Source organism: Tamandua tetradactyla, chromosome 18, assembly GCF_023851605.1.
Source record: "Tamandua tetradactyla isolate mTamTet1 chromosome 18, mTamTet1.pri, whole genome shotgun sequence".
Lineage (NCBI taxonomy): Eukaryota > Metazoa > Chordata > Mammalia > Pilosa > Myrmecophagidae > Tamandua > Tamandua tetradactyla.
The window spans coordinates 61242479-61258034 of record NC_135344.1 but is presented as its reverse complement, the minus strand read 5'-3'; the positions used below and the strand labels follow the sequence as shown (position 1 = coordinate 61258034).

Genomic DNA, 15556 nt, shown 5'->3' with positions numbered 1-15556 from the left:
TCCTCAGAGCCACACCCTGGATTAGGTAGTATTTTCCTAACTCCCATTTTATCGATGAGGAAATGAAGCAAAAAGAGGGTAAGTAAAAAACTTGCTTGGGAGGTCGCCAGCTGGTGAGCAGGGAGCCGGTGGTCAGGCCTGGGTCTGCCAGCTCTCCGCCCGCCTTGAGGAGGCTGAAGCCAAAAGCCAGGCCCGCCTCGGGGCAGGCTCCGGAGAGCAGAAGCCAAATCGGCTGCAGGCCCCCTTAGTGTTGGTTAATCCTGGTCGCAGACCCTACAAGGCAGCCGGGAGCTGCCAAGGGAGGAGCCGTCCCGCACCAGGCACCGCGTGGGAAGGGCCCCCGGGCCAGCCCCCGCCCGCTCAGGGTGTGCTCAGCGCTGCGCCCTGCGTAAAAGAATTAAAAACAAAACAAAACAAAAACGACCCGCTCCTTCCCACAGAGAAGGGACCCTTGGGATGCGGATGAGACTTCACCCTGGCCGCTGCCCGGCCCTCCCTGGCCGGGAGGCCAGGGCACCCAGCAATCTCAGGGCGGAAAAGCCCGCCCGAGGGAGACGCAGAGTGGGAGAGGGAAGCAGAATCAAGGGATCGCGCAAAGGTTAGTCCCGCTGGCACCGAGACGATAAAGGTGGGGGTGGAGTAGGGGAAAGGTAATGTCAGCCAAAGGCAATAAACAGGCCTCCACAAGTGCCCAGGAGAAACACAGGGGAGTAGAAAGAAATAGGCCCATTAATAAACGAGAAGGAAAGGAAATGACTGCTTCAAGAATGTCTGGGGCCCCAGACTATTTTAAAAATATCTTTAGCAAGAAAAGGAGAGAGGCCCCACAGAAGTAACAGGGATCAGTGTCAACCTGCTGGCGCTAAAAGAGCTCAAGCTAAGTGAGGAAAGCTTGGGAAGCCAGAGTAGCCAGGAGTCTGCTCAGCCCACAGAGGAGACCCCAAGGTGCCCCCTTCAGAACAGCTCCATCAGGCTGGGTGCTTTCCCCAGGGCGCAGCATCCGGACCCGTCTGAATCCTTTTTACTAGCTCTGTGAGCTCTAGCAATTTTCCTCAACTTTCCATACCAAAGTTTCTTCGTTTGCTGAAGGAAGCTTAGGACAGAACCTTCCTGGAGGCTTCTTATTGGGATTGAACAAGAGGCCGGGAAGTGCTCACCAAAGGGCGGCTATTTGCATTTACAGTCTCTTATCTGTCAATTCTAAAAGCCAAAAACCTCTGTAAACCAAAAGGTTTTGGGTAACTCATTTGGCAACACAGACTGCTTCTATCTAAGGCAGGAGCTGAGCTGAACTGCTGCCAGGCTATTTATCTCTTATACTTAGGCCACTTAGAAGGACCATTCATTTACTTAGCTGCAGAAATATCCATGTGTCTGATGAGGGGGTACTGCTCCAGAGCCACTGGGGGGATGTTATGCCATATTCAGTATTTGGGCATTTCTTCTCTAAAATCTAAAACATTCCAGAACACTTTGGTTCCCAGATCCAGAGAAGAAGCTGTGAACCTATATCATGGAGAATCTCAGGCCCTTTACTGGGAGTAGCACAGCCTTCAAATGGAATTTTGACCTTACAGCCCAAGAAGAGGCTTAACCTCAGAAATAAGTTCTGTCAAAATTCTGTGGGCCTTGGATCCACCAGCTCTGCTCAGGAAGATGGCAAGGGGGCGCCTAGTTTATTAACTGCTAATGTGATTGTGCAACAATCACATTAGCAAAATCGCAGTTGGAAGAGGTGAAACTGTAGTGATCACAATTACTAGAAGTGTCAAAGTTCAGAAAATATATAAGATTGATGGAAAGATGTTTCCAGAAGTCAGAATGACACTAGAGTTCATGAAGTTTTCTTTCAAAGGGGGTGCTGCTTTTATACAGTGCTAAGTTCTTTTTTTCTATTGTCGTTTAAGTCCTGTCTTAAGCAAAGATATTTGCTACGGATGCAACACTGAGGTTTTGAACATCTAGGTATCATAATTAAATAGCAAACTTCTGTGTCAGCAGCTTTCACAGGACAAGGAGAAGTGGAAAGTTCTGGAAATCTAGATGTACGGGTACTAAGAATAGGCTCTAACTGGGTAGCCAGGATTGGGGGGGGGAGGGGCTGTGAGGCAGGTGGGTTGGCAAGGGGGAAGGTAACAACGTGTTAACCATGGAATTAGACAGCGGTTAAAATTGTTAAGAAGGGAAAAAGATGAATGTAAAGAGAAGAAGGAGCATTGCTTCCAGCTTACCTGGGACTTCTCCTGGCCAGGTGAGTGAATTTGTGTGGACAAGTGTCTGGGTGTGCCACACACACTCGTTATTGGGCCACCTTCCATTTCTTGATGGAATGTCTCTCTCTGTCTCCCAGGGAATTGCCCATATTCCCAGCCACCATGGCCATGTTAAAGCAGGAAAGACACTCTCACAACTCTGATGCATCTTGGCCTAGGGCCTGAGGAGCCATTATCCAAGCTCACTGGCCAGTGCCGAGTCCTGTTTCAGAGTTGCCGAGGTCACAGCCTGCAGGAGGGAGGACAGCACAGTGGTTGAGAGCGTGGCCTCCTGGGGTTCTGGTGCTGGATGGAGTATGAACGCGAATTAACTATGACCTTGGTCAAGTTAGTTAATATCCTCAGATTCTGTTTCCACATCTGTAAAATGGTGGATGATGAGAAGCATACCTTACTCATGGGATTTTTTATGAGGATTAATGTCCTTTAAAGGTGAGCAGGGACAGGGTCCCTGGCCCAACTCGGTCTTTAAACCTGTTCTCCAAAGACTGGTCAGAGACACAGCTAGGGAATTACTTAGCATGGCCTTTGTCCCCCCCTGGGGAACATGGGACACTGATTCCCAATTTTGAAAACAGAACTGAAATTCCTTCAGTAAAATAAACCTTAAGGATAAGAGAAAATAAGATCTAAGAATTAAGAGCCATGAGTGAGACATAGCATATATTAACCAAAAATCTGAGAGTTCTTCACTTTGACCCTTACTAGAATGCCATCTAGGCTAATTACATTTGTTAAGTACCACCTTGTGCCAGTCACAGCAGGAAGCATTTTATGACATCATTGCTATTATGAATCCTAAAGGTAGATATTACGGGTATTATGACCTGCCTCGTACGGAAAACAGACTGAGAGAAGTTAAGCAGGTCAGGAAATGGCAAAGCCGGGATTCCAATCTAAGTACGTATGACTCTAAAGCCAGTAACTTGCTACGTGCTTTTCTCAGTCATTGTACTTTTTTTTAGGCTTATCTTAGTCATAACACAACATCAGTTGTGAATGTGGAAATATAACCAGATTTTCTTTCTTCTTTTAAAATTATACCATGTCCTGTTTGCTGATGTTTCCCTTTTGCAATTCTTATTCATTTATTCACGTATCCATTCACTCACTTGCTCCCTCATTTGGTGCTCCTGGCTGTCTCTCTTTTTATGCACACACTCACAAGAATAACTAATATAGTTGCTGTCCTTGAGGAATTTACAGTGGAATCTGTTTCAAGTTTGCTAGGGTGAAATTTGCCACAAAGTGTAGACTGATGCATTTTCTCGGAAGATAAAAACAAAAAGAAATATGGAAGCAAAAAAAGGAAGAGAAGACAACTTCCTAGAGTAAAAGCTCGTTGAATGAAAGACTATTTGATGATTGTCACTTGAGATTGTCCTGCTGTTGGTGAATTTCCCCATGTACAGGATAGAGGCGAGGTAACTTTCCATTTCTGATAACAAGGGAGTCAGTCTGGCCAGTGCCAGCAAAGACTTTTTTAAACAGCATCAATACCATTAATGCACATTTTCTGAGAGGGCAAGACTGGGTTACCCGGCTGCCTGACCGAGGGCTGTGAAAACTGTCTACAAATATTTAAAGGGTGTAAGTGAAGACTGGATTGCTTTAAAACATCTTGGTGCTATGTTGGTTTATTAAAGATGCAGCAGGGTCTGCGAAGGCATGTCAGAGCCTCATACTCCCAGAAGCTTTTTATTTGGGGTCTGGGAGCATGTGGCATAAACCAGCCAGTGAGTGGGAAGTAAATACTGAGCGGAAAGGACTTCTAAGGACAGCATCAGAGAGGAGGAGATGAAGGCCTGAAGACGCTGGTCTAAGTGGATGGCCTCCACAAGACTGCCTGATGGACGATCACAATTTAATGGCATTCCAGAGCAGCAGGAAGTATTCAGTAGCACTACAGTGCGGAGAGAGGAGAAACAGAAAACTTCAAGTATTAGCAAGAACATGGAGGGAAGTGACTCAAACTCAGTGAAGTGAAGGAGTGATTATCTGGCTTGTAGATAACCAGAGACCTCATTGCATTTGGGTGTCCTGGGAGATCACCTTTACTTCATGTTCTCTGGAACCTCCTGGAAAGGGTGGAGTGAGAAAAGAGCATGGACTTTCAAAGTAAAGTTGTTTTGCTTTTTGGCAACTCCAGTGAAAAGGTCTCAATTATTATGAAGTTATTAAGGTTAAAGTTTCTTGGAACACTTATGGATATTTATTTATCCAGGGAGTAGTTAATATGGATAATTGGATTTTGGAGATGCATACTCTAATTTGGGGACGAGTGGGAGTTGTTGTGTAACAAAATGGAAACACGTGGAAAGAAATTGTGCTAAACGTGATCATCCAAGATGAAGGGCTGACAGACTAGAACTTAGATTTTTAACGATCCGTAAATACCCTCAGAGAGATAGTGAATTGATGAGGCCATCAAAAAGGGATAAATCGTGGAAGTAACTAGGAGATTATTTGTAACAGACCCCACCAACAATGGGGCAATCAGAGCAGACCAAAAAATCCCTCTGCAGCAGATGGCATGGAGATGAAGAGAACTTCTCTGTGCCTTATGTAAAAGAGGTGACTGATGACTTCTTTACAAATACTGTAGAGTGTAAGCCTTAAGCAATAGGCAAAGTGCCTTAGTTAGGTCCAATTGCTATAAATGAATTTAAACGGGAACATACGTTATTTTACATTTCTATAGGACTGTACATTTGCCAAAAGATTTATAATCACTTGTTACTTAATATTCATAGCATCCCTCTAAAGCAGAATTTCCCATACTGGGACTGCAAAGCCCTGGGGGTGCTGGAAGAATTCCAAGCAGGTCATGGGGATTGGAGTTATAGTATTTCAAGCAGCTGTCTGATGGCGATGGAAAATTGAGGGCTAAAGGAGTGAGGCATGGAGCCCCGGTGCCCTGTGTTCCCTGGGCAAGTCTGGGGCCCTTTCTCAGGACCAGTTATGCTTTACAGGAGTCCTAGGGTTCTGCCCATGTCACTGTCTTTGCAGTAGCTGGGCACAGGCTCTGGAGACCTGTCTCTGAATTCTGGCTTTGGTCCTGGTTAGCTGCATGACCTCGGCAAGTTCCTTAGCTTTCTTAGCCTTATCTACAAAAAAGATCAGTAATCATATTTGCTGTGCAGAGCAGTTAGAAGGAGTGGATGAGATATACTCAATCGTAGGCCCTGAATGATCAGTGATATGTTCCCATTGTTTCTCCAGGTGCTTTGATGCTTCAGAAAACAAGTACAAGGATACTTACACTTGGAAAATCTCTGTGATGAAAACAAATAGGGGATACTTGTATGCATATTTGTAAATATATATATATATAATTTCATAAATATTTAAATATGTACGGGTGCTTGCAGATCACTGCGGTCTTTTGTTTTTTGAGCATCACTATTCTTAAGGGAAGTGTTTTGTGATCACAGTTGAAGACAACTGAGAGGTATGATGACTCAGCTATTCAGTAGTGATTAAAAAGTTCATTGGTTAGTCTGTTGGCAAAGGAAGGAGAGGAGAGAGATGGCCTTGTGTGCGGCCCTGTAGCTGCCAATCTCTGTCAGTTAAGGAGAAGAAAAGCTGAAGGTTTTCCCTCACCTGTATAATCCAAAGTTTAAGGAGATCCACACAGATTTCTTGCAAATAGCTGATCCAGAAAGCTCTCACCTAATTTAAAGATCAATAATCAGAAAGGAGCACCGCAGTCTCTATACCTGAAAAAAAGGATGAAAGAATCAAGAAAAACAAATTAGAAAAATATTTCCACAAGACAGATGAAATTTATGACCCAATTTACTGCTATGAATTAAAAATGAAAAACAACTGAATGAAACAGTCACCTCTGAAAAAACAAGAGCTCAAAAAACAGATATACAATAGTTCAGAAACTCTTTAGCAAGACAGCAGGAGGTGAAACAGAAACTGGCAGAACTTAGCAAACAAGATCACTTAGAAATGAAGACCATACTGGAAGCAACAGAAAGAAAATGGAATTTGTTGGAAAGAAGCCAAGTGCTCAAAGGATGGGAAAGAGAAAAATGGGTGAAATGAAAAGGAAATAAACAGAGTTCTATGAAGGTGAGAGGTAAGATGATAGATATTAAGGGCAGATAAGGGCATAAATTATACCAGTGTTTTTGTAGTCTTGAAAAAGAAAACTAACCAACAATATGAAGAGCAATGATAGATCCATAAATAAATGTGTAAAACTTTCCATAAATAAAAGACTTAATATGCAATTGAAAGAGTGACCCTGTTGCAGGAAAAAATAACACAGAATTATCACTGTTGAGATATACCTTGAAAGGTTCTTGGCTTTAAAAACTTCTGAATTTCTGGCAAGACGACTTTGAAAAATATCAGACTGGCTTTAAACTTCACCACAGCAACACTTAGCACTAGAAGAGATTTGAGCAACGTCCACAAAATATGAGCAAACACTTTATACCCAGTCAAACCATTATCAAGTAAAAAAGTAGAAGATAAACATTTTGGACCATACAAAACCAGAGGAAACTTTAAGATGCATGTATGAGACTTTAATTCCTGTTTGTTTTGCAAATGAATATAAAATGATGTAATTAATGAGGTCAATTGAATTGATTTTTATAAAAATCTATGTCTTGGAAACAGAATACATTTTTCCAGCTACCCTTGAAACAGTCATAAAAATTGACCATATACAGGGTCACGAAGAAAAATTTAATAAATTCCAAAAATTAAAATGAGTACAGAAAAGTTTCTCTGATCAGAAAGCAATTAATCTAGAAACTAATCATAAAACTAGTGAAGAAATTAAAAATCTACCATCTGGAAATGCTAAAATACTCTTTCTTGAGCAGCTTTACCATCAGGGATTTATTTGAATAATAACTGGAAAGTGAAAATAATTAAATAATATCAGAACTTATGGGACAGTGCCAAAGCAAAGTTCTGAATAAAATTTAAAAGTTTAATATTAATTAAATAGAAAGCAGTAAAACACCTAAGTATAAATTTGATTAAAAAGTGAAAATTTAGCGAACATGTAAGTGATGTAGAAGATGGCGACTTTGAACTGCAATTGAAAAACTAAAAAAGATTTGAAGTAATGGAAAGGTATACCTTATTCTTGAACAGGAAGACTTAAAGCAAAAAAAAGAAAAAAAAATCAAATTATCCCTAAAGAAATCTATTACTAATGTAAAGCCAATAAAGATACAAGATTTTTTTTTAAAAACTGGGTAAGCCATTTCTGAAGTTTAAAAGAAAAAATCAGCAGGCATTATTCCATTTCTGATAAGAATGGACTAGATTATGTAGAACCAACTTTCTACTGAAAACTAAAATTTGGATAAAATATTAAGAAAGATTATTCTTAAAAGCACTTAAAAAATTGACAAGATTATAAGGAACTAATACAAGATTCATTTTTGCCGTGAACACATTTATTTTTTTATTTTTTTATTTTTTATTTTTTTATTAACGGAAAGAAAAAAAAAGAAATTAACACAACATTTAGAAATCATACCATTCTACATATGCACTCAGTAATTCTTAACATCATCACATAGATGCATGATCATTGTTTCTTAGTACATTTGCATCGGTTTAGAGGAACTAGCAACACAACAGAAAAAGATATAAAATGTTAATATAAAGAAAAGAAATAAAAGTAGTAGTAATAGTAAAAAACAACAACAACAAACAAACCAACAAGCAAACAAAAACAAAAAAAACCCTATAGCTCAGATGCAGCTTCATTCAGTATTTTAACATGATTACTTTACAATTAGGTATTATTGTGCTGTCCATTTTTGAGTTTTTGTATCTAGTCCTGTTGCACAGTCTGTATCCCTTCAGCTTCAATTACCCATTGTCTTACCCTGTTTCTAACTCCTGCTGAACTCTGTTACCAATGACATATTTCAAGTTTATTCTCGAATGTCCGTTCACATCAGTGGGACCATACAGTATTTGTCCTTTAGTTTTTGGCTAGTTTCACTCAGCATAATATTCTCTAGGTCCATCCATGTTATTACATGGTTCATAAGTTTATCTTGTCTTAAAGCTGCATAATATTCCATCGTATGTATATACCACAGTTTGTTTAGCCACTCTTCTGTTGATGGAGATTTTGGCTGTTTCCATCTCTTTGCAATTGTAAATAACGCTGCTATAAACATTGGTGTGCAAATGTCCGTTTGTGTCTTTGCCCTTAAGTCCTTTGAGTAGATACCTAGCAATGGTATTGCTGGGTCGTATGGCAATTCTATATTCAGCTTTTTGAGGAACCGCCAAACTGCCTTCCACAGTGGTTGCACCCTTTGACATTCCCACCAACAGTGGATAAGTGTGCCTCTTTCTCCGCATCCTCTCCAGCACTTGTCATTTTCTGTTTTGTTGATAATGGCCATTCTGGTGGGTGTGAGATGATATCTCATTGTGGTTTTGATTTGCATTTCTCTAATGGCCAGGGACATTGAGCATCTCTTCATGTGCCTCTTGGCCATCCGTATTTCTTCTTCTGGTAGGTGTCTGTTTAAGTCTTTTTCCCATTTTGTAATTGGGTTGGCTGTCTTTTTGTTGTTGAGTTGAATAATCTCTTTATAAATTCTGGATACTAGACCTTTATCTGATATGTCGTTTCCAAATATTGTCTCCCATTGTATAGGCTGTCTTTCTACTTTCTTGATGAAGTTCTCTGATGCACAAAAGTGTTTAATTTTGAGGAGCTCCCATTTATTTATTTCCTTCTTCAGTGTTTTTGCTTTAGGTTTAAGGTCCATAAAACCGCCTCCAGTTGTAAGATCCATAAGATATCTACCAACATTTTCCTCTAACTGTTTTATGGTCTTAGACCTAATGTTTAGATCTTTGATCCATTTTGAGTTAACTTTTGTATAGGGTGTGAGAGATGGGTCTTCTTTCATTCTTTTGCATATGGATATCCAGTTCTCTAGGCACCATTTATTGAAGAGACTGTTCTGTCCCAGGAGAGTTGGCTTGACTGCCTTATCAAAGATCAAATGTCCATAGATGAGAGGGTCTATATCTGAGCACTCTATTCGATTCCATTGGTCGATATATCTATCTTTATGCCAATACCATGCTGTTTTGACCACTGTGGCTTCATAATATGCCTTAAAGTCAGGCAGCGCGAGACCTCCAGCTTCGTTTTTTTTCCTCAAGATGTTTTTAGCAATTCGGGGTACCCTGCCCTTCCAGATAAATTTGCTTATTGGTTTTTCTATTTCTGAAAAATAAGTTGTTGGGATTTTGATTGGTATTGCATTGAATCTGTAAATCAATTTAGGTAGGATTGACATCTTAACTATATTTAGTCTTCCAATCCATGAACACAGTATGCCCTTCCATCTATTTAGGTCTTCTGTGATTTCTTTTAACAGTTTTTTGTAGTTTTCTTTATATAGGTTTTTTGTCTCTTTGGTTAAATTTATTCCTAGGTATTTTATTCTTTTAGTTGAGATTGTAAATGGGATTCGTTTCTTGATTTCCGCCTCAGCTTGTTCATTACTAGTGTATGGAAAAGCTACAGATTTTTGAATGTTGATCTTGTAGCCTGCTACTTTGCTGTACTCATTTATTAGCTCTAGTAATTTTGTTGTGGATTTTTCTGGGTTTTCTACATATAGTATCATATCGTCTGCAAACAGTGATAGTTTTACTTCTTCCTTTCCAATTTTGATGCCTTGTATTTCTTTTTCTTGCCTAATTGCTCTGGCTAGAACTTCCAACACAATGTTGAATAATAGTGGTGATAGTGGACATCCTTGTCTTGTTCCTGATCTTAGGGGGAAAGTTTTCAATTTTTCCCCATTGAGGATGATATTAGCTGTGGGTTTTTCATACGTGAACACATTTATTGATCTAGGGAAAACTGAGCTGTAAAACCAAGCTATGGTTTTGATAGAATTGCAGGATGAAGTAGACAGACATTAGAGGCCAGGGCTCACCCTAGGTAGGGGGGGCTGTCACAGAAGACCCTCCCTCAACATTAAGCTGTGATTCCCAGGGCCCTCAGGGTAAGGGTGAACCAGAGGTAAATCTGCTCACCTTCTCCTTATACCAGGGAAAGGTGGGGAGAATTACCTTGATTGTAAGCAAAGCAGGGGGAAGAAAGGAAAACTTGTCCCAAATAGAATGTTGCCATTGAGCCATTGGACAGTATTTGCACATATTTGCAGCCCAAGTGCATGTCATTGGGATGGGTCAAGAAACTTCAAGTATGAGTTTAGTTTAAAATGGTACCAATGCAGTGTTTCCAAGAACCTGGTACAAATGATTCTCAAGGGAAGAAAGCAGAAAGCAGTGTAGTTAAAGACCACCAATCACTTTTTAATCAGTAGTGATTAGAAAGTTCATTAGTTAGTCTGTTGGCAAGTTAGTCATTAGTTAGTCTGTTTGCTTAGGAAAGCAAGGCACCATTGCCTAGTGCCAGCAAAAATTGTTAGCAGAGGAGATTCACACAACTTTAAGTATTTGATTTGTCATACTCAGACCATGAACAGCTATGCTCACTTGGTATAAATGAAGATAAGCTTTAATGATCTGTAAGGCATAGGAAGGGATTAAAAGTGAGATGGCAGGTTTGAAAAAGACCTTATAGAACATCTAGAAATGAAGAATATAGTGTCTTAGTTTGCCAGACTGCTATCACGAATGCCACACAATGGATTGGCTTCAACAGCAAGCATTTATTGCCTCTTGGTTTTGAAGGCTAAGAAGTTGAAAATCAAGGCAATAATAGGGCATATTTCATCCTCAAAGTCAGTAGTGTTTTGCTGCTGGCTTGTCACAGTCCTTGGGGTGCCTTGACTTGCATTTCTGTCTCCTGGCACATGGCGATCTCTTTGTGTCTGCTTTTTTGGTTTTCTGCTGACTTCCAACATCTGGCTTCCCCTTGTGACTTTCTATGACTTCTGGTTTCCAGTTTCGTCTCTTTATAAGGTCTCTGGTAATAAGGATTAAGACCCATCCTGATTCAATGACCACAGCTTAACTAGAACTAACATCTTCAAAAGTTTCTAGTTACAAATAAACTCACAACCACAAGGATGTGGATTAATATTAAGAACATGTCTTTTGAGGAAGGTACATAATTCAGTCTACCATATACAGAAATGAAACATTTGATGGATGGATTTGGCAGTAGATTAGACACAGTGGAAGAAAGAATTAGAAGACTGAAGACAGTGCAAATAAATCATGCAGAATTGCAGTACATAGGCAAAGAAATAGAAAATATGAGAGTGGTTAAGAGATATGGAGGATAGAGAGATAAGGTCTACCAAAAGTGTAGATGATATTTCAGAGGGAGAGAAGAGAATAGGATGGGGCAATGGATTGATTATTTTATGTATTTAAGATAATAATATATCTTAAAGCCAGATAAATGAATGCAAATTCACAAGACATTGTAAGGAAAATGCAGAATGTTACAAAGATAAACAGCCACAGTTGGAGTGGGAGATGATTAATGAGTAAGGGCAATCCTACCAGATATCTAATACACTGTAAAGGAAAAGCAACTAATTACTTCATGGTATTGGTACATGAATAAATAGATCTATGTATCAGGATACAAACTCCAGAAATAAATCAAAGATATATGGAAATTTAGTATATGACAAAAGCAGACAGCTCAAATCACTAAAGAAAAGATGGCTTATTCAATAAATGATATGGAAATATATAGATGTCTGAGAAATATTGTATATGTGGATTCCAACCTCACACATTATTTCAATTAAATTGAAATATATAGAAAGGGAAAAACCATGGAAAAGTCCTGGAAGATATAATAGATTATATTTTTGAAAATGAACTCAAAGTAGCAAAGATATTTCAATAGACAACAAAAAACTGAGAACCCATAAAATAATATATTGGTAACGTTTTCTCCCTTAAAAAAATGTAAAAAGTGTGTATTGCACAATAATATCAACAGTGGATAAAAAAATGAACCAGAACAAGCATATGTAGCTCACATCACTGATGAGAAACAAATTTCTGTAAGGTGTGAAGAACTTGTACAAATCAATGTGAAGATGATATTCAGATATAACATGGGTAAAAGCTCTAAAACACTTCGCCCCCCCAAATTAAATTAAAATAAAAATGGCTTTCGTATTAGGCTCTCAGGAGAACCAGAACCAACAGAATATATAATATGTACATATGTCCTATATATATATATGTATATATAAAGAGATTTGTTATAGGAATTGGCTCACATGACCATGAGGATTGGCAAATCTGAATTCCATAGGGCAGGCTGCAAGCTAGCAACTCTGATGAAATTGAAGTTACATTTCCTAGGAAAAGTTGGTTGAAGTAAAGGCAGAAATGTTTCTGACTTCTGAAATCTCCAGTTCTCGCTTTAAGATCTCCAAATGATTGGATCAAGAGACTCTCCCCATGCTGAGGGTGATCTCCTAGTTAATTGTAAATGCAATAGGTGTAGATGCAATCAACTGACTAGTTGTATAAATCCATCTATGAAATACCCTCACAGTAACAGTCCAGTGCTTGCTTGACCAAATACTAGTCACCATGACCTAGCCAAACTGACATGTGAAATTAACCATCATAACTTTTAAGCATCTGAAAAGATGATTAACTCCATTCATAAAATAAAAAACACAAATTTAAACTAAAATGTAATATTACTTTTCAACTATCAGATTGGCGATGATAAAAACAGTTGACAGTACCTTGTGTTAGCAAGTATATAAGGAAACAGGTTCTCTCGTACATGGCTGGTACATGGTATACAGCATATCATGATATAATCTTCTAGAAGAGTATTTGGTTCTATGCATTAAATATTTAAATCACAGCCTCTTTGTTTTGGTTTGGTAAAGCTGCTGGAATACAATATACCAAAAATGGATTGGCTTTTACAAAGGGGATTTATTAGGTTACAAATTTACAATTCTAAAGCCATGAAAATGTCCAAATTAAGGCATCAACAAGAGGAAACCTTCACTCAAGAAAGGCGGATCAAATCTGGGGTTTCTCTCTTGCACAGGAAGACACATGGCGACGTCTGCTGTCCTTCTCTCTGGGCTTCTGATTTCAGACAGCTCTCTCAGCATTTCCAAGGTCCATGTCTGATTTTCATCTCTTCACTCTCTGTATCAGCTCTGAGTTCTCTCTCATAAAGGGCTCCAGGAGAGAATTAAGATCCACCTTGAATAGGGTCACATCTCCATGGAAACAGCCTAACCAAAAGGCCCCTCCCACAATTGGGTAGGTCACATTTCCATGGAAACAACCTAATGAAGAGACCCCACCCAACAATAGGTCTGCCTCCACAAGATTGGATTTTAAAAACATGGCTTCTCTGGGGTACATAATAGCTTCAAATCAGCACACCCTTTGATCTAGAAACTTTGCTTCTATGAACATATCTTGCAGATATACTTGCAAATACATGAAATTGAGTACTCAAGGTTATTCACTACCACATTATAAAGGCAAAACCTTGGAAATAACCAAATTTTTATGTATGGGGACTTATTAAATACATTGTTATATTTTTGCAATAGACTACTTTGAAGCTGTTAAAACAGTGAGGCAGATCTAACAGCATGGAGTAAGCACCAAGATTTATTTCTGGTTGATTAAATCAAGGTGCATAAAGGTGTGAATACTCCACTACCATTTGTGGGTAACATATTTCTTATATTTGCATAGAACTATTTGTGGAAGCATAAAACAAAAATTTGATATACAGTAGGTACCCCTGGCCTCAGGATATGTGTGGGAGAATTACTTTTACTCCATACCCACACGTACTTTTGGAACATTTTAGCATGCACTGTATCAACTCTTCCATCACAGAATGTTGGCTGTGGCCCATTATCTATTCACCCACTCATACCTCCAACGTTCACTTAAAAAAAAATTTTTTTTTAAACATAGCAACATACAAACATTCTTGCCGTATGACTATTCCATTCTTGGTATATAATCAGTAACTTACAATATAATCTCATAGTTGTATATTCATCACCATGATCATTTCTTAGAACATTTGCATCAATTCAGAAAAAGAAAAAAAAAGAGAAAAGGATAAACCTCATACATACTAAACCCTTTACCCCTCCTTCTCATTGACTGCTAATATTTCCATCTACCCAATATATTTTAGCCTTTGTTTTCCCTATTTTTTCTATACCCCTTACCACTCCCTTTCATTGATCACTAGCATTTCAATCTACTGAATTTATTTTAACATTTGTCCCCCCTATTATTTATTTATTTTTAATCCATATGTTTTACTCATCTGTCCATACCATAGATAAAAGGAGCATCAGACACAGGCTTTTCACAATCACACAGTCACATTGTGAAAGCTGTATCATTATACAATCATCTTTAAGAAACGTGGCTACTGGAACATAGTTTTACATTTTCAGGCACTTCCCTCCAGCCTCTTCAATATACCTTAACTAAAAAGCTGATATCTATATGATGCGTAAGAGTAACCTCCAAGATAACCTCTCGACTCTGTTTGACATCTCTTAGCCATTGATACTTTATTTTTTTTCATTTCTCTCTTCCCCCTTTTGGTCTAGAAAGTTTTCTCAATACCTTGATGCTGAGACCCAGCTCATTCTAAGATTTCAGTCTCATGTTGCCAGGAAGGTTTACACCCCTGGGAGTCATGTCCTACGTAGAGAGGGAAAGGGCAGTGAGTTTGCTTGTCATGTTGGCTGAAAGAGAGATGCCCCATCTGAGCAACAAAAGAGGTTCTCTGGGGGTGACTCTGAGACTTAATTTTAAGGAGGTTTAGCCTATCCTTTGTGGGGATAAGTTTCATATGAACAAACCCCAAGATTGAGGGCTCGGTGTATTGCTTCCAACCTTCACTTTTACTAAAAACTAAAATCAAAGGCAGAAATACGTGTTGCTGAAGATGGAAGATGAGAAGTGAGGCGGGGACAGACACATGAATGTAGTCTCTCTAAAATCAAAACCCAATAATAACCCATCTGGAAAAAGGCTCTGAAAAAGCTAAACTTTCTTGAGAGTTATCACAGAGCAGGATTTTGATCTAATTTCTACAGTAATCCCACACCTTTAGAAAATGTAGCTATGATGTATGGGGAAAAGGCTTCAAAGTGCCAGAAGAGACTTCTTGATTTGCTTTAGGACTCCCTGAACTAGAATTTGCTCCATTCTGTAAAGAGAGTTACTCACCAACTGTCTCCGTGGACAGCAGGGGTTTCAACGCAATTGTTATTTGTGGCTACACAGCACTAGTATGC

General features: G+C 39.1%; 1 long non-coding RNA gene across 1 annotated transcript in view; it reads left to right on the top strand.

Annotated features, from left to right (window-relative positions):
• Positions 1-420: 420 nt before the first annotated feature.
• LOC143662674 (uncharacterized) overlaps positions 421-15556 on the top strand; it is an 84912-nt gene continuing 69776 nt past the window's right edge. Inside the window, exon 1 of the long non-coding RNA XR_013165535.1 lies at positions 421-598. This is a non-coding gene — a long non-coding RNA (uncharacterized LOC143662674). The remainder of the gene's footprint in view (positions 599-15556) is intronic.